We start from the raw sequence: 24,319 nt of genomic DNA, 5'->3' as shown, positions 1-24,319 counted from the left end.
ATGGCCCGGATAGGGAGGAATTTGTAAAATGTGTCCAGAAAGGTTCTTTGAAACAATATGTTGATAGTCAAACTAGGGAGGGGGTTATACTGGACCTAGTACTGGGGAATAAGCCCGGTCAGGTCATCAAAGTTTCAGTGGGGGAACATGTGGCGAACAGTGACCACAATTCTGTAAACTTTCAGATAGTCATGGAAAAGCATGAGTGTTGTTTATCGGCAAGGTGCTGAAGTGGGGGAAGGCTAACTTACGGCCGGATTAGGCTGTTGATTGGGAGAGACTATTTGAGGGTAAATCCACACCTGGCATGTGGGAGTCTTTTAAGGAGCAGTTGATAGGAATGCAAGACAGGCATATGCCTGTAAAAAGGAAGGACAGGAAAGGTAAGCTTTGAGAGCCGTGGATAACCAGAGAAATTGTGGGTCTGATCAAAAAGAAGAAAGAGGCATACATAAGGTCCAAACAGCTAAAAACAGATGAAGCACTGAAAGAATACAGAGAGAGTGAAAAGAACTCAAACAAGGAGTTTGAAGGGCAAATAGGGTCACGAAATGTCCTTGGCAGACAGGATTAAGGAGAATCCTAAGGCATTTTATACATACGTCAGGAACAAGAGCGTTGTAGAGAAAGGGTTGGACCTCTCAAGAACAAAGGAGGGGAATTTTGCTTAGAACCCAAGGAAGGAGGTGAGAACCTAAATGAATACTTTGCATCAGTATTCACAAAGGAGAGAGACGTGTTGATTGGTAGTGTCTCAGAGGGATATGTAGACCTGTTAGAACAAATTGCAATTACAAGGGAGGAAGTGTTAGGTGTTTTAGCAAGCATTAAGGTAGACAAATCCCCAGGACCAGATGGCATCAGTCCTAGATTACTAAGAGAGAGAGACAAGAGATGAAATTGCTGGGCCTCTAACAGAGATCTTTGTTTCTTCATTGGGCACAGGTGATGTTCCAGAGGATTGGAGGGCAGTAAATGTGGTCCTGTTGTTTAAGAAGGGTAGAAGGATAACCCAGGTAATTATAGGCCAGTGAGCTTGACATCCATGGTAGGGAAATTGTTGGAAAAGATTCTTAGAGATAGGAATATACATATTTAAAACTGAATAGTCTCATTAGCAATAGACAACATGGTTTTGTACAAGGGAGGTCATGCCTCACAAATTTGGTTGAGTTTTTTGAGGAGGCGACAAAAGTGATTGATGAAGGAAGGGCCATGGATGTCATCTACATGGATTTTAGTAAAGCATTTGACAAGGTCCCTCATGGTAGGCTGGTGCAAAAGGTTAAATCTCACAGGATCAAAGGTGAACTAGCTGGATGGGTGGAGAACTGGCTTGGCCATAGAAGACAGAGGATAGCAGCGGAGGGGTTTTTTTCTGATTGGAGGTTTGTGACTAGTGGTGTTTCGCAGGGCTCTGTACTGGGACCTCTGCTGTTTGTGATATATATAAATGATTTGGAAGAAGATGTAGTTCGTCTGATTAGTAAGTTTGTGGACGACACAAAGATTGCAGGAATTGCGGATTATGATGAACATTGTCAGACAATACAGCAGGATGTATATAGACTGGAAAATTGGGCAGAGAAATGGCAAATGGAATTTAATCCAGATAAATGCAAAGTGATGCATTTTGGTAGATCTAATGCAGGGGGGAGCTATACAATAAATGGCAGAACCATCAGGAATATAGACACACAGAGAGATCTGGGTGTGCAAATCCACAGACCCTTAAACGTGGCAGCACAGGTGGAAAAGGTGGTGAAGAAGGCATATGGCATGCTTGCCTTTATTGGGCGGGGCACAGAGTATAAAGGTTGGCATATGAGATTGCAGTTATGTAGAACATTGATTAGGTCACATTTGGAATACGCGTCCAGTTCTGGTATCACACTACCAGAAGGACGTGGAGGCTTTGGAGAGAGTGCAGAAAAGGTTTACCAGGATGTTGCCGGGTATGGAGGGTATTAGCTATGAGGTGAGATTGAGTAAAGTAGGGGTCGTTCTCCCCGCAAAGACAGAAGTTGAGGGGCAACCTAATAGAAATTCATAAAATTATGAAAGGCATAGATAGGATGAACAGTTGGAAGCTTTTTCCCAGGTCAGAAATGACAAACACAAAGGGTCACAATTTCAAGGTAAGGGGGGGGAGGGGGGCAAGGTTCAACACAGATATGCAGGGGACGTATTTTACACAGAAGGTGGTGGGGGCCTGGAATGCACTACCAAGCAAGATGGTTGAGGCAGACATGTTAGGATCATTTAAGACTTATCTAGATAGCCACGTGGGAATAGAGGGATACAAACGGGTCGTCTAGTTAGGAACATATTATTGGTGCAGGCTTGGAGGGCTGAAGAGCCTGTTCCTGTGCTGTATTGTTTGTTCTTTGACTATCTATCAACCTAATCAAGACCCTTGTTTGAAATGGCAGGGGGAAAACCAAGTAAACAAAAAATGCATTAACTCAGATTAAAACAAACACATCCCTTGCTGAAGTCAATCATTAACCCACATTCCAGGCATGTGACCTGCCTGATGCAGACAAATTGGCACAGTGTGAAACAGCTGAATTTTAAATATACCCCTCACAAGAAACATGATATGAGGACATATCTTAAAGGCACAGTATCATTCACACTCCTTAGCTCCCACCAATCACTGACCTTCTACTTTGCTCCATCCTCTCTTACACAGTAAATGATCTATCACATGCCCCCCTTTCTTTAGCTCTGAAGAAGAGTTATATGGACTCAAAACATTAACCCTACTTCTTGCTCCACAGATGCTGCCAGAACTGCAGAGTTTTTACATTGTCTATTTTGATATTGTTTGATAGATTTTCCTTTCCTCAGAAACTGGATCACTCCCTTTTTGTAATCTGCTGTCATCTCCAATCTGCTCAAAACCTCAACCCTTTTGACTTCTGCATCCTTGGAAATTGCCACCCTATCTCCAACCTTCGTTTCTTCACCGAAGTCCCACAATGTGTTGTCAGCCTTCAAATCTATGCCCACCTTTCCAGGAACTTCATGTTTGAATCCCTACAATTAGTTTTAGTCCCTGCCACAGTACGATTATGGCTCTTACCAAAGTCACCCAATGAGACTGTGACAACGACAACCTATTCCTCCTCATCCTTCTCATCCTGTTTGTAGCCTTTGACATGGTAAATCACACCATGCTCCACCAATACCTCTCCACTGTCATTTAACTGGGAGAACCTACTTTCAGCTGACTTGATTGTTATCTGTGTAGTTGTAGCTAGTGAGCCACCTACGATGACTTCTGTTATAATACGGCACAGTGTCACAGTGGTTAGCACTGCTACCTCACAGCACTAGGAACTTAGGTTTGATTCCCGGCTTGGGTCACTGCAGAGTCTGCATGTCCTCCGGTGTTCCGGTTTCCTCCCACAGTCTGAAAGACATGCTACTCGGGTGCATTGGCTATGCTAGATTCTCCCTCAGTGTACCCAAACAGTTGCCAGAGTGTGGCGACTAGGGGATTTTCACAGTAACTTCATTTCACTGTTAATGTAAGCCTACTTGTGACTAATAAATAAACTTTTAAAAAGTTACCACTGGACTCTAAGCTCTGGAGTTCCCTTCTTAAACCTTGCTTCTTCTCTTTATGATAATCCTCAAATCTACCTCTTTGATGAAGCTTTTGGTCATCTGACCTCATGGGGGGAATTTTCCAGCCTCCCAGCCCTGTGTTTCCCACTGGAAGGATGTGGTCCTTTGATAGCTAGTGACTAACCAGATTCTCTGGTCCCGCCACTGTCAATGGGAATTTCCCACTGGGGGAACCCATGGACAGGGGGTGCGCTGCCGGCGCAACTGGAGAATCCTGCTGGCGTGAATGCTGGAAAATTCCGGACAATATCTCCAGATGTGTCCCAGTGTTATTGTGCAGTACTTTGGGACATTTTATTACATTAAATAGAAGTTGCTATTGGAATGCTCCAACTTTCCCCTGATGGTAGATCCGCTTCTGAAAATGACTGTGAAGGGACTGAGAATTTTACATTTTTAAAAATGCCGTAATGGAATAAAGAATACATAAATTCATAGCCATCATGAGAATGTATAGTGCAATTCTAAGAAAGTTCCTAGTCTATCCTGACCTATGCATCTGTAATAAGATTACAGTCATATTTTATCTTCTAAATCCTATATAAGCTACATCAGCATGTTAGCAATAAAAGAATTGTATAACATTTTAGCAGTAGGTCCCATTTATCATGGCATCAGCTGTTTTATTGAGAAGCAATGATTCTATCTAGTCACCTTGCATTTTTCAAAGGTTTATTTTCCATTGCCAGGGGCTCTCTCACAGGTCAGCAAAGGCAACAACTTCTTCATCTCACTCACACTGTGTTAGGCTCTCCTGCCAGAAGGTGAATATTGCAGCACACAATCATATTCCATGTATCTCATGGTCAGACTCTCATGCACTGAAGGGAATGCAGTAACACGGAGCTGAGGCTTGGATGTTTTATTGAAGTGATCAGTCAAACTGACATATTCAATTTTGTTACTGTTAAACAATCCTAACTTTGCTATTCAATTATGCTTCCCTTTTTGAAAAAAAAGTGATTGGAGTTCCATCTTTCCTCTGTCAGTCAGTCTCATAGTCCAATTACTGTCAAATCTCTGCTAACAGGGAAAAAGTCAATGTAAGAGAAAAGAAGGATAACTTTCACATTTAACAAGAACCTAAGGGGTTATGGCGATATGATGTGGAGATGCTGGTGTTGGACTGGGGTGGGCATGGTAAGAAGTCATGGTTAAAGTCCAACAGGTTTAGTTTGAATTGCAAGCTTTGGAGTGCTGCTCCTTTAGTGGGTATAAAAGGCATTGAAGTGTTTGATTAGCCATCATCTTATCAAATGGTAGAGTAGGTTTAATGGGCTGAGTGGCCTTCTCCTGTTCCTATGTTCCTATTTCTAAAGAATGGAGGGTTAAAACTTAAAGTATCATTTAAATGGCACTTGTAAGAATATAAAAATGTTTCACATTGGTTTTAGTGCTCACCAGATATTTTAAGTAGTTCATAGTATAGTTTCAAGCTTGTATTAGAGATAAAAGATTAATCTCCGTTTAAGTAACACTCTGCTTTTAATTCTTCCTGCCAACATTCACTTTTTCACACACGATACTCCATCTGCCTGATTTTTCCTCACTCCCTCAGTGACAGTGACAATGTCCAGTGTCAGCCTTGACTCAGTTGTCGTCCTCTTCCCTACGTGGCACTAGACTTTGCATGTCTCAATCAGTGGACTAATTATTTGCTGGACTAGTCCCACTCCAGGAACTTAAGCACAGAATCCAATCCAGGCAAAGGCTCCAATACAGGGTTGAGAGAGGGGCTGCACTGTCAGAAGTGTTGCCTTTCAGATGAGAATTCAAATGTAAAAATGCCATAGTACTATTTTGAAGAAGGGCAGGGTGTCTGGCCAATATTTATCCCTCAATTAAACATCACAAGATTTCTATGGCAGGAAAGCATTTTCAGAAGTCTGGGATGATGAAAAGTGTTGGATAAATGCACCAAATTATTTCTTGATCATAGAATCACAGAATTGTTACAGCACAGAAGGAGGCCATTATCTCCTAGAATCATAGAATCCTACAGGGCAGAAAAAGGCCATTCAGCCCATCGAGTCTGCACCAACCACAATCTCACCCATGTACTATCCCCATAACCCTACATATTTACCCACTAATCCCTCTAACCTATGCATCCCGGGACACTAAGGGGCAATTTAGAATGGCCAATCAACCTAGCCCGCACATCGTTGGACTGTAGGAGAAAACCGGGGCACCTGGAAGAAACCCAAGCAGACACAGGGAGAATGTGCAAACTCCACATGGACAGTAAACCCAGGCCCCTGGAGCTGTGAAGCAGCAGTGCTAACTACTGTGCTACCGTGCCACCTCTGAATGAACAATGCACCTAGTGCCATTCCTCCCACCTTCTCCCCATGCCCCTGAATATTTTTTGTTTTCAGATAATAATCCAATTCCCTCTTGAATGCCTCTATTGAACCTGCCTCCACCACACTGTCGTGCCACGCAGTCCAGATCCCAATCATCCACTCTGTGAAGAGGTTTTCCCCTCAGGTCTGCATTGCTTCTTCTGTCAGTGACCTGTTGGGGGTGGCAGAGTGGCACAGTGGTTAGCACTGCTGCCTCACAGCACCAGAGACCAGTGTTTGGTTCCCAGCTTGGGTCACCATCTGGAGTTTGCACATTCTCCCCGTGTCTGCGTGGATTTCCTCCAGGTGCTCTGGTTCCCTCCCACAGTCCAAAGATGTGAGGGTTAGATAGATTGGCCATTCTCAACTGCCCCTTAGTGTCAGGGAGAATAGCTAGGGTAAATGCATAGTGTTAAGGGGAAAGGGCCTGGGTGAGATTATGGTTGGTGCAGACTCAATGGGCCAAATGGCCTCCTTCTGCACTGCAGGATTCTATGATTCTATCGATCTGTGTCCTCTGGTTCTTAATCTTTTCACCAATGGGAATAGTTTCTTGCTATATAGTCTGTCCATGCCCCTCATGATTTTGAACAGCTCCAACAAATCTCCACTCAAACAAACGTATGAATTAGAAACAGGAGTAGGCAATTCAGTCCCTTGAGCCTGTTCTGCCATTCATTCAGATTATGTTTGTTTCAATTTCCACATCTTGTGTACTTCCAATAAGCTTTGAGTCCCTTGCCTAACAAGAATCCATCTATCTCTCTCTTAAAAATATTCAATGACCTCTGATCCCACCTCCTGAGGCACGGAGTGCCAAAATCACACAACCTCCTGAGAGAAATAAATTCTCAAAATCTCTGTCCTAAAAGGGCAACTCCTATTTTTAAAACATTGTTTCTTTCTTCTGGACTCACCCCACAAGGGGAAGCCTCTTTTCCACATTAACCTTGTCAAGACCATTCATGATCTTATATATTTCAATCAAGTCCTCCCTCATTCTTCGAACTTCCAGTGAAAGTAAGAACAATCTGTCCAACCTTTCCTCATAAGACAATATACTCATTCCAGCGATCAATCTAGTGAACTTTCTCTGAACCATCTCTGATGCATGTACAACCTGCTTTAAATAAGGAGACCAAAACAGCCCACAATATTCAAGATGTGGTCTCATCAATGCCTTTTGTAACTGAAGCATAACATCCTTACTTTTATGATCAATTCCTCTCATAATAACAGATGGCATTCCATTAACCTTCTTAATTATTTGCTGTAGCTGCATATTAACATTTCGTAATTTATGCACTAGAATACCTAGATCCCTCTGCACCTTGAAACTCTGCAATTGTTCACCATTAAGTAATAGTCTGTTTTTTTACTTTTCCTACCAAAGTGAACAACTACACATTTTCACACATTATACTCCATCTGTCATATTTTTGCTCAGTCCCTCAACCTATCTGCATCCACCTGTAAACTACTTATTTCTTCTTCACAAAATACTTTCCTACCTATTTTTGTGTGATCTGCAAATTTAGTTAACATGCTTTCATTGCCCTCATCTATACCTTCCATTGACCCATGCAAGTTGTTCATCAGCTCCACTGTGCCCAACAATTTCCACAAGGAAAGTCCTGTGATGTTGCTCTTCCTAAATGTCCATGAGGAAAACTAACAATAATAAAGGATAGTATCTTTGAAAATGATCTATCTGAATGTTAGGGCAGGCTCCAGGAGTTGACTCTTTTTCCTATGTCCCAGTGAATATGAGAAATAGGGAGATAAGTGAAGTTGTATGGCTGATGGAAATTATGGATAAGCAGCAGAGCTTGTCTTACTTTGGACACCTTTGCCATTGGAGCCTCTTCCTGCACCGTGTAGGTATTCTTGGGATGGTAGAGGCTGTACTGACTGTCACATTGTTGCAAGTACTCTACTATGGGCCATTTGTCCTTGGTCCATTAGATGGCCCCCGTGACCCTGACTTCTGTTAAATTCACACCAAAAAACTTGGGGGGATCTTCCAGCTGTTGACACTCTTGAGGTACATCAGAAACTTCTTCTGTAAACTTACTAGGAAGTAACATTGTCCAGTGACTGGATACAGCCCTCCCAGCAGCGACCAATGGTTAGCACTGCTGCTTCATAGCTCCAGAGACCTGGGTTCAATTCCCAGCTTGGGTCATTGTCTGTGTGGAGTTTGCACATTCTCCTCGTGTCTGCGTGGGTTTCCTCCGGGTGCTCCGGTTTCCTCCCACAGTCCAAAGATGTGTGGGTTAGGTTGAATGGCCATGCTAAAAAAATGCCCCTTAGTGTCTTGAGATGCGCAGGTTAGAGGGATTAGTTGATAAATATGTAGGGATATGGGGGTAGAGCCTGGGTGGGATTGTGGTCAGTGCAGACTTGTTGGGCTGAATCGCCTCTTTCTGTACTACAGGGTTCCTATGATTTCTATGATCTCTATGAAGAGTGATAAATCAGTGAAGGGAAAAGTCTAGACCACAATATATATCAGATTTGAATAGTGTACTGAAGTTCCTTGATCAGGACAGTGGAGACAGCTTCCAAGTGTATGGTTGAGATGATAATTGAGCTTTAAGATCTAGATCTAAAACATGTGGCAAGAAGTTTCTCACAACCTATAGCGTGCCCAGGAGTCTATGACATCCTGAGAAATTCTTGCAGTGCTATGTCTGTGGAAAGTGCTCATGAAGACTTTGCTGAGTGTCAGCTACCCCATTACATCAGTCAATGCTTTGAACAAAACTTTCACAAGGCTTTCTTCCAAGACATCATTGAGACTATTGAAATGGTGGTAGTGCCTAACAGGAGTATCTCTGAACCTGTGCCAAGCTGTAGGTATGCCGGCGTTGGACTGGCGTAAACACAGTAAAAAGTCTGACAACACCAGGTTTTAGTCCAACCTATTTATTTGATAATATACTCACAAGCTTTCGGGGTTAGCCCCTTCGTCAGGTGAATGGAGAGTTCTGGCCTCAGACAGAGCATATAAAGCACAGACAGTTTAGAGATTACTGATTAGAATGCGAATCTTGGGTTCATGTCGCACTGTCTGTAACCCCCGTGACTTGCCTGGGTTTGCAAAACCTCACTTACTGTACTGTCTGGAGACAATACACATCTCTTTAAACTGCGATCAGTGCTCCTTCCACTCACATTATCAGCCACTTCAGGTCTTGAACAGCAGGTTAGGTGTAAGGATTCGCATTCTAATCAGTAATCTCTAAACTGTCTGTGCTTTATATGCTCTGTCTGAGGCCAGAACTCTCCATTCACCTGACGAAGGGGCTAACCCCGAAAGCTTGTGAGTATATTATCAAATAAATAGGTTGGACTAAAACCTGGTGTTGTCAGACTTTTTACTGTGCCTGTGCCAAGCACCAGTGGGCTGCAAGGTGTGGGTGCAGCTGACCCTGTAAATAGTGGCAGCAGACCCCACATTCTTAAGGCCTGCTCCAATGACAATTAGACCTGATGAAGGAGCGGTGCTCTGAAAGCTCGTGATTCCAAATAAACCTGACAATGACAATCTGAGGGAGCTTCACTTAGACCCAGCACCCCTTACCACTGTAAGTGCCAGGATTCTAGAAGCTAATCCTCTTGCTCAACAGACACTCTAAGAAGAGGGCTGCCTGACTGCCTGAAGGCACATGACACCCAAAGCAGCACCTCAGAGGAGTGGTAGACTAGCAACTAGAGCGAGTAATGTAATTGGAACAAAAGTTAACCCTGCTACTGAGAGTTAATTATATAAAGGGAAAATAGATTTTGTTGACATTTTGGAGCAAATATTAAGTTCATTTTTAAGAAAATTTAGAAATAAAAGGCTGGTATCAGGAGACAAAGGTGATATTTTACAGTTTACATCACCTATATATTTAAACTTGACTTCAAAGCTGCTAAAATATGTTACACACCTGTATAGGCGAGTGAGTCACACCATCTACTTAACAACCATATCTCACGGTTGGGCTTGTGTATTTATGGGTTGGAATTTGCAGACTGCTGTTTGCTTAACCTCGCAAAGGTCATCAGGTGAATCTTTAAGCACTTAAAACACTGTCAAGAGGAAAAGAAATATTAAGGCACTTAAGGAGCTAGCGAGTTCCAACAGGATAACACCTACACAGTGAAGGGTGTTCGCAGTAAAGGGCTGAAGATGAATGTACAGGATTAATGATAATAAACAAGTCTGCGTGCATGGCTCATCTGCACTTTCTCATTGTGCGATGAGTTAATAGCCTTTTTCTGCATGGTGAATAAGCTCAACATTGTCCATCGTATGTAAATGTCTTGGTCAAATGATTGTTCCTTACTATTCCTCAGTTCTCTATTTTCTTCACTTGAACTTGCACGGTGAATTCTATAATTGATAATGGGTCTCTGGTATCGCACACAAGATCTTTAAATGCATTCTCAGGATGTAAACATCGTTGGACAGGCCAGTATTTAATGCTGCTGAGCTTTGGTATGATGGAATGGAATGCTAAGCCACTTCAGAGACTGGTTCAGAGTCAATGAATCGAAATCCACAGACTGGGAAAGGACAGCTTTAAATTTTTTTTGAAGTTTGTTTTTTGTGTCACAAGTAGGCTAACAATACCACTGAAATGAAGTTACTGTGGAAATCCCCTAATCACCGCACTACAGTGCCTGTTCAAGTACACTGAAGGAGAACTTAGCATGGCCAAGGCACTGAACCAGCATGTTTTTCAGACTGTGGGAGGAAACTGGAGGAAATCCATACAAACACAGGGAGAACATGCAGACGCCACACAGGCAGTGGTCAAGCCGGGAATCGAACCCAAGTCTCTGGCGCTGTGAGGCAGCAGCCACTGGTTTTCCTTCCCTGAAAGGGCACTAGTCAACCACTTGGGCTTTGGCAACAATCCAAAAGTTTCATGATCACTTTTACTATCTTTTACTTACAAAATTTTACAATCTGGGTTCAAATCCTCAAATTTTCATGCTGGAAATTGAACTCATGTTCTACAAGCCAAATAGTATAATTAGTGCAATATTGCATTTGGTCATGGTGTAACATGTCCACTTAACAGTGAATCTGGGCTATTTGGCTAAGGGGGCAGCACAAGAATGCCTAATCCTATCCATATTGCATGGAGTTTTACAGCTGCCATGACAACATGGTTTTGTGAAGGGGCGGTCATATCTCACAAACTTGATTGAGTTTTTCGAGGAAGTGACAAAGATGACTGATGAGGGTAGAGCAGTGGATGTTGTCTACATGGATTTCAGTAAAGCCTTTGAGAACGTCCCTCATGACAGACTGGTGTAGAAGGTGAAGTCACATGGGATCAGAGGTGAGCTGGCAAGGTGGATACAAAACTGGCCCTGTCGAAGAACAAAGTAAGAAGTCTCACAACACCAGGTTAAAGTCCAACAGGTTTATTTGGTTACAAAAGCCACTAGCTTTTGGAACGCTTGCTGCTCCTTCGTCAGGTTAGTGAGTTCATAAACAGGGCATTTGAGACACAAACTCAATTTACAGAATAATGATTGGAATGTGAGTCTTTACAGGAAATCAAGTCTCAAATGTACAGACAGTATGAGTGGAGAAAGCGTTAAGCACAGGTTAAAGAGATGTGTATTGTCTCCAGACAGGACAGTTAGTGAGATTTTGCAAGTCCAGGCAAGTCATGAGGGTTACAGATAGTGTGACATGAACTCAAGATCCCAGTTGAGGCCGTCCTCATATGGGGAACTCAGTTATCAGTTTCTGCTCAGCGACTCTGCGCTGTCGGGTGTCGCGAAGGCCACCTTGGAGAATGCTTACCCAAAGATCAGAGGCTGAATGCCCGTGACCGCTGAAGTGTTCCCCAACAGGAAGAGAACACTTTTGCCTGGTGACTGTCGAGTGGTGTTCATTCATCCATGGTTGTAGCGTCTGCATGGTCTCCACAATGTACCATGCCTCGGGACATCCTTTCTTGCAGCATATCAATAGACAACGTTGGCCGAGTTGCAAGAGTATGTGCCGTGTACCTGGTGGATGGTGTTCTCACGTGAGATGATGGCATCCATGTTGATGATCCGGCATGTCTTGCAGAGGTTGCTGTGGCAGGGTTGTGTGGTGTCGTGATCACTGTTCTCCTGAAGGTTGGGTAGTTTGCTGCAGACAATGATCTGTTTGAGACAGTGTGGTTGCTTGAAGGCAAGAAGTGGGGGTGTGGGGTTGCCTCGGCGAAATGTTCGTCTTCATCAATGATATGTTGAAGGGTCTGTAGAAGATGTTGTATCTTCTTCGCTCTGGAGAAGTACTGGATGATGAAGGGTACTCTGTCCGCTATGTCCCGTCTTCTGAGGAGGTTGGTGCGGTTTTTTGCTGTGACACGTTGGAACTGTCATTCGATAAGTCAGGCGCCATATCCGGTTCTTATGAGGGATTCTTTCAGCGTCTGGAGATGTCTGTTGCAATCCTCTTTATCTGAGCAGATCTTGTGTATATGGACGGCTTGTCCATGGGGGATGGCTTCTTTAACTTGTTTAGAGTGGAAGCTGGAGAAGTGGAGCATCGTGAGGTTATCTGCGGGCTTGCGGTACAGTGAAGTGCTGAGGTGACCATCCTTGATGGAGATGCATGTGTCCAAGGATGCAACCAGTTCCGGAGAGTAGTCCATGGTGAGTCTGATGGTGGGATGGAATTTGTTGATGTCATCATATTGTTGTTTCAATGAGACCAAAAGAAGAAAATGTCATCAATGTACCTAGTGTATAGTATTGGTTGAAGATCCTGTGCGGTGAAGAGATCTTGTTCGAACCTATGCATGAAGATGTTGGCATGTTGAGGTGTGGATTTGGTCCCCATGGCTGTTCCGTGTGTCTGGATAAAGAACTGGTTGTTGAAGGTGAAAATATTGTGGTCCAGAATAAATGGGATGAGTTATAAAATTGCATCTGGAGACTGGCAGTTGTCGGGGTTGAGTATTGACGCAGTTGCGGCAATGCCATCATTGTGGGGGATGCTGGTGTAGAGCACCGAGACATCAATTGTGATGAGGAGTGTCCCTGGTTCAACTGCTCCACGTGTGCTGAGTTTCTGTAGGAAGTCCGTAGTGTCGTGACAAAAGCTGGGGGTTCTTTGTACAATGGGTTTCAGGATGCCCTCGACGTAGCTGGAGAGATTCTTGCACAGGGTTCCATTGCCTAATATGATGGAACTGCCGCGTATGTTTGCCTTGTGTATCTTTGGGAGGCAGTAAAGATCTCGAACGTGGGGAGTACGTGGGATGAGAGCACGGAGGGTGCTCTGAAGGTCCGGATCAAAGGTCTTGATCAGAGTGTTAAGTTGATGTGTGTGCTCTTTGGTCGGATCTGTGGGTAACTGTCCTCGTTGTTCCTCGTTGTTCAGTTGTCGGTACACTTCCTTATAATAATCTGTTCTGTTCAATATGATGATGGCCCCTCCTTTGTCTGCTGGTTTGATGACAATGTTGCGGTTGGCCTTAAGAGCATGGATGGCGTTGCGTTGTGCTTGGGTGATGTTCGGGGCTGTCTTGTGAGTGCGGTTGAAGACGGCTTGGGCATACATGTCAAGTCGAGAACAGCGGCCTTCCGGAGGAGTCCAATTCGACTCTTTCCTCTTTGATTGCTGCACTGCGGATCCCTCTGTTGGCTGTTCCAGTTTGTTGGCTGTCTCATTGTGTTCGCTGTTGGCCTCTTGGGGTTTGTGGAAGAACCCTGCCACAGCAACCTCTGCAAGATGTGCCAGATCATCTCACGTGAGAACACCATCCACCAGGTACATGGTACATACTCTTGCAACTCAGCCAATGTTGTCTAGCTGATACGCTGCAGGAAAGGATGTCCCAAGGCATGGTACATTGGGGAGACCACGCAGATGCTACAACTGTGGATAAATGAACACCACTCAACAATCACCAGGCAAAAGTGGGGGACACTGTTCCTGTTGGGGAACACTTCAGCGGTCACAGGCATTCGGCCTCTGATCTTCAGGTAAGCACTCTCCAAGGTGGTCTTCACAACACATGACAATGCAGAGTCGCTGAGCAGAAACTGAAAGCCAAGTTCCAAACACATGAGGATGGCCTCAACCGGGGTCTTGGGTTCATGTCACCCTATCTATAACCCCCATGACTTGCCTGGGCTTGCAACATCTCACTAACTGTCCTGTCTGGAGACAATACACATCTCTCTAACCTGTAATCAACGCTCTCTCCACTCATGTTGTCTGTACCTTTAAGACTTGATTACCTGTAAAGACTCGCATTCCAATCATTATTTTGTCAATTGAGTTTGTGTCTTTATAAACCCTGTTTGTGAACACAACTCCCACTCACCTGATGAAGGAGCAGCAAGCGCTCTGAAAGCTAGTGGCTTTTGCAACCAAATAAACCTGTTGGACTTTAACCTGGTGTTGTAAGACTTCTTACTGTGTTTACCCCAGTCCAACACCTCCATCTCCACATCAGTCAAGGAAGGCAGTGGAAGGGTACATTTCTGAATGGAGGGCTGTGACAAGTGGTGTTCCTCAGGGATCAGTGCTGGGAACTTTGCTATTTGTAATATAGAATCATACTATCCTACAGTGCAGAAAGAGGCCCTTTGGCCCATCGAGTCTGCACCGACCACAATCCCACCAGGCCCTACCCCAATATCCCTACATATTTTACATACTAATCCTAAGCATCTCAGGACACTAAGGGACAATTTTAGCATGGCCAATCAACCTAACCCGCACATCTTTGGACTGTGAGAGGAAACCTGAGTACCAGGAGGAAACCCACACAGACACGAGGAGAATGTGCAAACTCCACGCAGACAGTGACCCGAGCCAGGAATCAAACCCAGGTGCCTGGCGCCATGAAGCAGCAGTGCTAACTAACCACTGTGCTACCATGCTGCCCCAAATATATATAAATGATTTGGAGGAAAATGTAACTGAATTGATTAGTAAGTTTGCAGATGACACAAAGGTTGGTGGATTTGCAGAGTGGTGAGGACCATCAGAGGATACAGCAGGATATAGATTATTTGGAGATTTGGGTGGAGAGATGGCAGATGGAGTTCAATCTGGAAAAATGTGAGGTAATGCATTTTGGACGGTCTAATATAGACAGGAAAATTACAACAAATAGCAGAACTCTTAAGAGTATTGATAGGCAAAGGGATCCAGGTGTACAGCCACACAGGTCAATGAAAGCGGCAACACAAGTGGAGAAGGTAGTCAAGAAGGCATACGGCATGCTTGCCTTCATTGGCCGGGGCACCGAGTTTAAAAATTGGCAAGTCATTTGGAGCTTTATAGAGCCTTAGTTAGGCCGCACTTGGAATATAGTGTTCAATTCTGGTCGCCACACTACCAGAAGGATATGGAGGCTTTGGAGAGGGTACAGAAAAGATTTACCAGGACATTGCCTGGTATGGAGGGCATTAGCTATGAGGAGAGGTTGGAGAAACTTGGTTTGTTCTCACTGGAATGACAGAGATTGAAGGGTGACCTGATAGAAGTCTACAAGATTATGAGAGGCATGAACAAAGTGGATAATCAGAAGCTTTTTCCCAGGGTGGAAGAGTCAATTACTAGGGGGCACAGGTTTAAGGTGTGAGGGGCAAGATTTAAAAGAGATGTACGAAGCAGATTTTTTACGCAGAGAGTGGTGGGTGCCTAGAACTTGTTGCTGGGGCAGGTAATGGAAGTGGATACAACAGTGACTTTTAAGGGGCATCTTGACAAATACATGAATAGGATGGGAATTGATGGATATGGTCCCCAGAAGGATAGGGAGTTTTAGTTAAGTTGGGCAGCATGGTCGGTGCAGGTTTCGAAGGCTGAAGGGCCTGTTCCTCTGCTGTAATTTTCTTTGTTCTTTGTTCTTTTTTTAAATCAAATCAAATCAAGAGTGAGTGAAGTGTGCTGCCACAGCTGACAGCGTGCAAACTGTAGGATGTGAGTATATGCTGAGTGCAAGTGGAGGAAGTGACTTATGTTTGAGACTGAACCTGTATGAGTTTGAAAGAATTTGTCCATAGATGAGGGAAACGAGGTTTGTTGTGAATTGAATATTTTGAGTGTGAGGTAGCTCACTTTTATGGATACAGCATGTGAAGGTACGTTCTCTGACCTTGTCCATCTGTGCGAAGTCATTGCACCTTTTTATGGTACTATTCAGGTCCTCAGAGCTTGAAAGTTGGGATTGTTTGCAATGACTGTCTTTTCCCATTGCCTTCATCAGGTCTGCCTGGGGGTTTCCTGGTCTTCTGTAGGAAGAGGGCCTCTCTTTTCCTGCCTTTCTTCTGCACCAAGGTCTCTAGTCCTACATTTGGGGCAGGCTTTCTGACTAATTGCATCTTTTCTGCTCTCCTTTCAGCACATAAACTCTTTCACCAGCTCCAGCTCCTGTTGAAGCCAGAATGCACATGGCCTCAGGAAGTGCAGCCCATCTTAAGTAGTGTAGCTTTAGGTAGTACTCGGCTCTCAGTAACTTCGGTCACATGATGACTCATTCTGCCATTCAGCAGGGCCCTCAGCACTCGGCTGAACATTACTATTATTAAGAGCACAGTTTCAGTATAAGGGAACATTCATTTAGGATTGAAATGGGGAGATATTTCTTCACTTAAAGGATTGTGAATCTTTGGAATTTTCTACCCGTGTGGATGCTCCATCATTGAATACATTTAAGATTAGGACAGAAAGATTTTTGGTCTTTCAGGGATTAAAGTGATATTGGGGGGCGTGGGTGGGGGGGAAGTGGAATTAGAAATAAAGATTAGGCCTTGACCACATTGAAGGGTGGAGCAGCGTCAAAGGAACATATGGTTACTCCTTTTCCAGTTATGTTTTTATTTAAATGAGGAGGCAACATGAACTTCACTGCAAGTGGGTACAGGTTAATCACTTAGAAACATAGAAAAACTACAGCACAAACAGCCCACAAGTTGCGCCGAACATGTCCCTACCTACTAGGCTTACCTGTAACCCTCCATCTTACTAAGTTCCATGTACTTATCCAAAAGTCTCTTAAAAGACCCTATAGAATCCACCTCCACCACCACTGCTGGCAGCCCCGATTCCACGCACCACCACCCTCTGAGTGAAAAACTTACCCCTGACATCTCCTCTGTACCTACTCCCCAGCACCCTAAACCTGTGTCCTCTTGTGGCAACCATTTAAGCCCTGGGAAATAGCCTCTGAGAATCCACTCTATGCCTCTCAACATCTTATACACCTCTATCAGGTCACCCCTCATCCTTTGTCTCTCCAGGGAGAAAAGACCGAGCTCTCTCAACCCATCCTCATAAGCTGTGCCACCCAATCCAGGCAACATCCTTGTAAATCTCCTCTGCACCCTCTGAATGGCTTCCACATCCTTCCTGTAATGAGGCAACCAGAACTGAGCACAGTACTCCAAGTGGGGTCTGACCAGGGTCTTATACAGCTTGTGATCTCTACATCCCATTACCTGCCTTTTCTAATTTTTCTCACCACCCCTTTGACCAAACCTTCGGTCACTTGTCTTAATGCTTCCTTCCATGGTCAGTCTCAAGTGTTGTTTGAGAAGCCTTCCTATGAAGTGCCTTGGGGAATTTTCTGGTGAGAGAGAAGACCCTTATCAGCTCAGTGCAAACTAGATGCTTGAATTGTGTTTACTCCCTTAAACCATTTCAGACAATTTATGAGCAAGCAATCCTAGACGCACGAGGTAAAGGAGGCCAACTCTTTGTATCAAACCTAAAACAAAACCAGATGAGTCTTTAGCAGTCTAAAGAGAGAAGAGCCTTTTCTAAATTATTTTTCAAAACCCAGGAATTCATATCTTGAAGCACAATAAATATTGCTCTCTGCTTAATTCCTTTCCCAGAGTTATTGTATAAGTCATCATACTGACTTTCAGGGAAAGATATTAGACATCTCTTTATACTGTTATTAATAGTGGTGATATATTACAGTACACATTGGAATCAGCTGCTGATTAAATTGCCTGTTCAGAAATGCCACATTGTAGCTCCTAGAATGTTATTTCAAATTTTCATAGAAAAATCATAGAATCCCTACAGTGTAGAAGGAGGCCATTTGGCCCATAGAGCCTGCGTCAACAACAATTCCACTCAGGCCCCATCCCCTTAACCCCAAATATTTACCCCACTAATCTCCCTGACACTAAGGGGCAAATTAGCATAGCCAGTCAACCTAACCTGCACATCTTTGGAGTGTGAGAGAAAACCAGAGTACCTGGAGGAAAGCCACACCGGCACAGGGAGAATGTGCAGACTCCACACAGACGCAGTGACCTAAGCCAGGAATCGAACTCAGGTCCCTGGAGCTGTGAGGCAGCGGTGCTAACCGCTGTGCCACTGTGCCGCCCTAAATCCACTTCAGCTGACCATTAACTGGCAACCATGTTGGAGTGGGGCTGGAGCCACCAACAGATCAGACTGGGCTTCCTTTCCTAAAGCTGCCATTGAACGAGTTGGATTTGCCTTCCCTCTTTGTGTATTGGTGCTTCACTCCGTGGCTGTATGTGAAAAACCTTACATTTGTATAGTACCTATCACACAAACTGTATTAAAGTGTTTTACTAGCATTGCAGCACAGTCACCAATGTAATGCAGAAAACGCAGTAGCCATTCTGCACTTATCAAACAGCAATGAAATGAGTGACCAGATCATTTATTTTCTAGTGGCATTGAAGAAAGAATGCCCTAGATACAGGGAGAACTCCCAGCTCTATTTCCAATAGAGCTTTAACATCAACATCACAACAACAGATAACAAAGAAATCGGGTGGAATGTTGGCATTTATAGCTAAAGGAATAGAATAGAATATAAAGGGAATGAAGTATTGTTGCAACTACACAGGGCATTGGTAAGGCCGCACCTAGAGCATTATGCACAGTTTTTGTCCCCTTATTTGAGGAAAGATATAATGACATTGGATGCAGTTCAGAGGAGGTTCACTAAATTGATTCCAGAAATGAAGGATTTGGCGCATAAAGAGAGATTGAACAGTTTACGTCTATTGTCTCTGGAATTCAGAAGAATGAGGGGAGATTAAATTGAGGTATACAAGATGATAAAAAGTGTGAATAAAGTAGAGCAAATGCTTCCTCTCATGGGGTATTCTAGGACGAGAGATCATAGACTTAGGAAAAGGGGAAGCAAATTTAAAACAGAGTTGAGGAGAAAGGGTTGTGAATCTGTGAAATTTGCTACACCAAAGTGCGGTGGATGTTGGGACAGTGAATAAATTTAAGGAGGAGTTAGACAGATTTTTAATTGGTAATGGGTTAAAGAGTTATGGGGAGAGGGCAGGAAAATGGGAATGAGGAGCATATCAGCCATGAATGAATGGCAGAGCAGACTTGATGGGCCAAATGGCCAAATTCTGCTCCTGTCCCTTATAGTCTTATGAACAAACAAATGCTCATCAGGGATAGGGCCTGGATGGGATTGTTGTCGGTGCAGAGTTGATGGGCCAAATGGCCTCCTTCTGTAGAGATTCTATGATTCTAATTGATATACAACACCCATCTACATCAAAAGAAAACTTTGCTGCCTAAGTAGTACCAGACTAAGCTAAATTGCCTTGGTGAAAATGACAGGATCAGGTGGAACTGCTTTAATATCCCGTCCAATATTTCTCCAGTGAATTCACTGGCAGGTAAAATCAAGCAAGGATGGAAATCCAGTGTTTCTCCTGATCCTGTCAGTTTCCGGAGAGGTGGGTTAGTTTAAAATGACCCCCAATGTGCCTATCGACTGTATAAACACCCCATCACAAAAAGAAACAATCAAGGATAGCTGCTGCCTTCTCCCAATTGTCCCAGCCTTCTGTAGCAGAGATTTCCAGATATCTACCATCACATTATAAATCATTCACTTTGTTCGAATCACTTAGTAATAGTGTAGCAAGTCAAATTAAATGAAAGCGACAGGAGGGCATTTTGATTTGCCACTTCATTTTTTTCATTAAGGAAATCAATGGTAATAGGTGCGGATGCATCGCTTGGATTCTGCCCTCATCTGTTAGGAGGTTGAAAACAAAGAACAAAAACAAAGGCTCACATTTACATAACACCTGTCACAACCTCAAGCCATCCCAAAGTGTTAGCTTTGAAGCATGGTCACTGTTGTAATTTAGAGGAATAAAGCAGTTATTTTGTACACTGCAAGGTCCCACAAGCAGCAATGTGAAAAAAGACTTGCACTTAAATAGCATCTTTCACAACCACTGGAAATCTCAAAGTGCTTTACAGCCAATGAAACACTTCTGTAGTGACCGTAGTAAAGTATGGCAGCCAATTTACACACAGCAAAGCTCCCACAAACAGTGATTGTGATCATGACCAGCCCATCTGTTTTTGTGATGTTAATTGAGGGATAAAGATTGGCCACGATACCTGGGATAGCACTACTATTCTTCTTCAAAACAGTGCCATGGGACCATTTACATTCATCTGAGAGGGCAGCTGTGGCCTCAGTTTAACTTCTCATCTGAAAGACAGCACCTCTGACAATTCTCAGTCCTGCACTGGAGGAATGGCTGTGATTCTTGCACTCAAGTCTTGGAGTGGGACATGAATCTAAAGCTTTCTGACTCAGAGGTGAAAGTGATACTGAATTATGGCTGATCGTCAGTTTCGGTGATGGCGGTTGAGGGATAAATATTGTTCAGAGCACTCCACAGATGTTCTTCAGATAGTGCCATAGTGCCATGAGATCTTTTGCATCCATTTCACAAGTCATATAGGGTCTGGGTTTAATGTCTCATCTGATAGATCGTGCTTCTAACAATGCAGCACTCCCTTCATACCACATTGGAGTGTCAGCCAGAATTATGTGCTCAAATCTCTGAAGTGGGACTTGTACCCAAAGCCTTTTGATCCTTAGACAAGAATGCTATATCAACTGAGCCAGGACTGACACATTGGAGACCACTTTTATTAAGTTTATTGGAAAAACCTATCCCTTGAACCCCTGAGTAACTGTTTCACAGTGACTTGACTTTCTATTACAAAACTGACAATGTTCAAGATATTTAATTTATTTTCTGAGTGAAATACCAGCTTCTATTCTGAACACTTCTGGAAGTAACTTTGTGAGTACAAGAGTGGTTCGTAAGAATTGCATTCGATGATAAATTGGCTTTTAATAAACTGTCCATCAGCAATTTCAGACATGCACATTTTTATACTTTCAATAGTTTCAATTTAGTTCTGGGGGCAGCCGGGTCCAGTATAATAGATCAAGCTGGTGTGAAGAATAAATTGAGGTTTTGCTATTAGCAATAAGCTTAGATTTGATGATGCCTTATTTTACGCAAGGAAATACAGAAATAGTTCCAATTGGTTTTGCCAGCAGAAAAAGTGCAAATCAATCAGTCTATATTAAAATTATTTCCCCTCTCCATTTGTCACATTTTCTTGTTTCCCTGTCAATTTCTCCCTTTATTTTCCTGTCCATCACTCTCCCTGTTTCCCTGCCTGTTTCCATCTCTGTCTAACTCTCTCTGTTTCCCTTTCATAAGAACATAAGAAATAGGAGCAGGAGTAGGCCATCTAGCCCTTCGAGCCTGCCCCGCCATTCAATAAGATCATGGCTGATCTGTCCACCGAGGAGGGGCTTAAACACACTGGCAAAACCTGGCTGCACAGATGGTGGCCCAATCTGAACCTTAATAAATCTCACATCCCAACCCACCACAAAGCTCTCAGGGGTCACCAACCCACCCAATCGGAATCAGCACCTCTCTACACCCACCAGTGCACCCTTCACTCCAATCATCAGCACTTTATTCCCCCGTCCCCAAAGCCCCCATCATTGGCCCCTCCCACGGTCGGCACTGGCAAACCCACCCCCCCGCCCCCCCCAACCGTAACTCTCCCTCCCCCAGTTCACCCCCTCTCCCCCCTTTAATAGCCACCACAGGTATCCCTTGGCCCTCTGTCTTCTCTTGGCACACAACCAAATCTGTATGAATTCCCCATTCCTCCATAAGGTTCTCACTGGAATCTGCCCCTTGACACAAGTTGGCAATGCCAGGGTGGCATGGGCATGGTGCCAACTTGTGCCAAGGGACAGTGCCAAGTTTTATTAGATTAGATGGGATTAAGGTTCATAAGAAGGAGGTGTTAGCAATTCTGGAAAGTATGAAAATAGATACGTCCCCTGGGCTGGATGGGATTTATTCTAGGATTCTCTGGGATGCTAGGGAGGAGATTGCAGATACTTTGGCTTTGATCTTTAGTCATCATTGTCTACAGGAATAGTGCCAGAGGACTGGGTGATAGCAAATGATGTCCCCTTGTTCAAGGAGGGGAGGAGAGACAATTTGGTAATGAGAGACCAGTGAGGCTTACTTTTGTTGTGGGCAAAGTTTTGGAAAGCATTATAAGATTTATAATAATCTAGAAAGGAATAATTTGATTAGGGATAGTCAATATGATTTTGTGAAGGGTAGGTCGTGCCTCACAAACCTTATTGAGTTCTTTGAGAAGGTGACCAAAGAGGTGGATGAGGGTAAAGCAGTTGATGTGGTGTATATGGATTTCAGTAAAGCGTTTGATAAGGTTCCCCACAGTAAGCTATTGCAGAAGATTCAGAGCCGTGAGATTGAGGGTGATTTAGCGGTTTGGATCAGAAATTGGCTAGCTGTAAGAGGACAGAGGGTGGTGGTTGATGGGAAATGTTTATCCTAGTGGTGTACCGCAAGTATCTGTTTTGGGGCCACTGCTGTTCGTCATTTTTATAAATGACTTGGATGAGGGTGTAGAAGGATGTGTTAGTAAATTTGCGGATGACACTAAAATCGGTGGAGTTGTGGACAGTGCAAAAGGATGTTGCAAGTTACAGAGGGACATAGATAAGCTGCAGATCTGGGCTGAGAGGTGGCAAATGGAGTTTAATGTGGAAAAGTGTGAAGTGATTCACTTTGGAAGGAGTAACAGGAATACAATGTACTGGGCTAATGGTAAGTTACTTGGTAGTGTGGATGAGCAGAGAGATCTCAGTGGCCCTGTGCATAGATCCCTGAAAGTTGGCACCCAGGTTGATAGGGTTGTTAAGAAGGCGTATGGTGTGTTCGTTTTTATTGGTAGAGGGATTGAGTTTCAGAGCCATGAGGTCATGTTGCAGCTGTGCAAAACTCTGATGCGGCCAGACTTGGAGTATCATGTACAGTTCTGGTCGCTGCATTATAGGAAGAATGTGGAAGCATTGGAAAGGGTGCAGACGAGATTTACCAGGATGTTGCCTGGTATGGTGGAAAGATCTTATGCAGAAAGGCTGAGGGACTTGAGGCTGTTTTCGTTAGAGAGAAGAAGGTTAAGAGGTGACTTAATAGAGGAATACAAGATGATCAGAGGATTAGGTAGGGTGAACAGTGACAGCCTTTTCCTCAGATGGAGATGGCTAGCACGAGGTGACATAGCTTTAAATTGAGGGGTGATGGATATAAGATAGATGTCAGAGGTAGGTTCTTTACTCAGAGTAGTAAGGGCGTGTAATGCCCTGCCTGCAACAGTAGTGGACTCGCCAACAATAAGGGACTTTAAATGGTCATTGGATAAGCATATGGATGATACTGGAATGGTGTAGTGTAGATGGGCTTTAGATTGGTTTCACAGGTCGGTGCAGCATCGAAGGCCGAAGGGCCTGTACTACACTGTAATGTTCTATGTTCTATAAGAGGCATTGCCGAGCCACTGCCTGGCTATGTCCCTGTCCTCTGGGGAAAATCTCCATGACAGGTTCACCTCTGTGTGAAGTCATGTTGGTGACATTTGAAGGGTCAATATCTGGTGAGAGGCCAGGTTAATCGTATTAAAGTGGATAGAAATGTTATGTAAGACATAACACGCGTGAACCTGATGAGATCGCTGGCGAAATATGGGGAAGATCCAAATTCACATTCCCACCGGCGAGAACTACAACTTTTGGATCTTGAGGGCCCATTTGGAACCTCACAGACAATGAACGTAGGCTCAAGGTACCGACCTCAGTCTTCCTCACCATCAAATCTGTCTTTTTTTTCCATTTCTCTCATCTTCACCGTCTCTCAATACATCTCACTCAATAGGTGGGATGTTACAGCCTCCTTCAGGCGAGACTGGAAATTCCTGCCCAAGATCAACGGAGATTTCCACTGTTGGACCTTCGCCTGTGCCGATTCCTTGGCGGGCGAGGTGGTAGAGTTCTGGCCTTTGTCTCAACGTCCATTCTCTCTCATTCCTTCTGTCTCACTCACTCACTCACTCTTTCCACTTTCATCTCTTGGTCTCACTCTTTCTCTTTATCTGTCTCTATCTCCCTCTCTGTTGTTTTGCTTTCTCTCCA

The sequence above is a fragment of the Carcharhinus amblyrhynchos genome, chromosome 15 (assembly GCF_965287045.1).
Source record: "Carcharhinus amblyrhynchos chromosome 15, sCarAmb.v2.hapA, whole genome shotgun sequence".
Classification (NCBI taxonomy): Eukaryota; Metazoa; Chordata; class Chondrichthyes; order Carcharhiniformes; family Carcharhinidae; genus Carcharhinus; species Carcharhinus amblyrhynchos.
The sequence above is the reverse complement of the archived record's forward strand: the minus strand, read 5'-3'. Positions refer to the sequence as shown.